The sequence below is a fragment of the Gekko japonicus genome, unplaced genomic scaffold (genome assembly GCF_001447785.1).
Source record: "Gekko japonicus isolate JY-2015 unplaced genomic scaffold, Gekko_japonicus_V1.1 scaffold13, whole genome shotgun sequence".
NCBI lineage: Eukaryota > Metazoa > Chordata > Lepidosauria > Squamata > Gekkonidae > Gekko > Gekko japonicus.
The window spans coordinates 3,479,329-3,481,640 of NW_015172553.1; the positions used below are offsets into that span (position 1 = coordinate 3,479,329).

Below are 2,312 nucleotides of genomic sequence, written 5' to 3' on the forward strand. Positions count from 1 at the left end.
TGCACAAAGGACACACACATAAAAAGCATGCCGAACTGCTCCATCTAATTGATCAATGATGGGGTGAGCCCGCAACGAGGCAGATTTTGATGGGATGTCTGACCAAACCTCTCCGTATCGAAAAAACACTGGATGAAATCAGAAGCCCATCCTGACTATACAAAGTGGCACATCTAACCACAGCCACATGGGCGTAGACTTTCCAATTTCCCGGGGGGGGGGCTGGGGCTGGGCCAGAGGCATTGCTAAGTTATTAAAAGAACTGGGACCCAATGACATCATAGGGAGAAGCTAGTGACATCATAGGCCATGGTCACTATCTATGGAGGTGGACCCATGTGGGATTTAGGGATGGGCTCCCCAGAAGTTTAGGGAGGCCTGGGAACTGCCCTAGCAATGTCCCTGGCTGGGCTAACCCCAGGAACAGTTGCCTTCTTAGCACACTGCTTAGAAACTTAGAAAGCCCCCCACACACACCACACTGGAATAAGAACATAATATCAGGCCAAAAAGTTACTTTTTTCCCACCATAGAGAACAATGGCGGGGATAGGGGCAACCAGTTTGGGGGCCCGTAGAATTGGACCCCCTGGTCCAATGTTCTTCAAACATGGTTGGTATCTTCGGGAGAGGCTCCAGCAGCTACACTGCGAGTTTGGAGCCTCTCCCTCAAACCCCCTCCCCTCCAGCCTTCAGAAAATATCCTATGTTTTTGCCATTGAGTTCAATGGCCCATAGGATATAATGAGTCCGAAACTGAAAGGAGGGGAGGGTTGGGCCGGCTCTGCAGGCCGTTTTTTGGCACGGAGGCTGGAAAGGGCAGGGAGAGGAGTTTAGCAGTCCCCCCCTGTTTGCAGCTGACCCCGACAAGAGCCCCTAACCAGAGCTGGGGGAGCCATGACTTCTCTCACAGGTGGAATTTGCCCCTAGAGTCGAAGACCACCACACCGGAGCTCAAGGAGGCAAGGAGGGAATTTCGCCCCCCCCCCGGCCGTCGCAGCTGCAACGAGAACAGCCACACCGGAGCTCAAGGAGGCAAGGAGGGAACGTTTCGCCCCGCCCCCCCCGTTGCAGCTGCGACTGCTGCGCAGCCACAACTTTTTAAAGAGCCCCCGAGGAGAGCTGGGGGAGGCCGAGCAGCAATGCCCTGTGGCTGGGCGCTGGCTTGGGAGGGCGAGGAGTGGGAAATTCCGGTGGGGGCTCGGGCCCCCCAGCCCCCCTGGACTTTACGCCGGTGCACAGCCATCATCTGCTACCTGATCACTAACTGGCGATGGCAAGGATTGAACCTGGGACCTTCTGCACACAAAGCAGATGCTCTACCACTGAGCCACAGCCCCTCCCCTCATTTTATTTTGTTTTATTTTGTGTTCACAGATTTTTACAGTCTCACTGGGATGCCAGGTTCCTGGTGGGGGATCCCCCCTCCCATTTACTACAGCTGCTCTGGCAACCAGGAGCAGGAAAAAATTTAAATTGCTTTAGCATGGCAGCGTTACATCACTACCAGGGAAACAGTCCACTCTAGGAATCACTGCAGTTTCCCCAGAAGTGATGTCACGCTATTGCACCCACGGTGCCCCCCATTTCCTCACCCCACCTATTGGTGGTGGAAAGTACTGTCAAGTTGCAGCTGACTTAAGGCGACCCTACAGAATTTCCAAGGCAAGAGACATGCAGAGGTGGTTTATCATTGCCTGCCTCTGTGTAGCAACCAAAGCTCCCTCTAAGCTGTGGAGCCTTGTGAGCAAAAATTTCACTTTGTGAGCTACTGGTATTAAAGTTGTGAGCCAGCGAAATTAGTTTGCTCTGGAGCCGTCCTTCCTGAGCTAAGATAAAAATGTGCGAGCCGGAGGCTAAAAAACTGAGCTAGCTTACACTAACTCAGTTTAGAGGAAACACTGGTAGCAGTCCTGGTATTCCTTGATGATCTCCCATCCAACTACTAACCAGAGCTGACCCTGCTTAGCTTCTGATGAGATTGGGCTAGCTTGGGCTATACAGGTCAAGGCAGCCCTATTAACCATCATTATTATGTGTATTTGGGCACATTCCTTGAAAACATATTTTTCACCTTTGGTCATCTAAATAATGATGAAATAATCAGTAATTAATTGAAAGTCATCCAAAAACTACTAGTCACTATCTTGAGGTTTAGTTTAGTTTTTTTTTAAATCTCCATTATTGCTCATGTCCATTTATTTAGTTTATTTCTATTTGTTACCAGCGGTTTCAATGGGAAACACATTTTAGCCTGTAACTTTTTGGTGCATTTACAATATGACCACATTCTTGGGAAACCTCATCGCCTTG

At 50.2% G+C, this 2,312-nt stretch overlaps 1 non-coding gene across 1 annotated transcript; it reads right to left on the minus strand.

The window, feature by feature from the left end:
* Positions 1 to 1,267: 1,267 nt before the first annotated feature.
* TRNAT-UGU lies at positions 1,268 to 1,339 on the minus strand. Its single transcript has one exon. It is a non-coding gene; the product is annotated as a tRNA-Thr (tRNA).
* Positions 1,340 to 2,312: the final 973 nt, after the last annotated feature.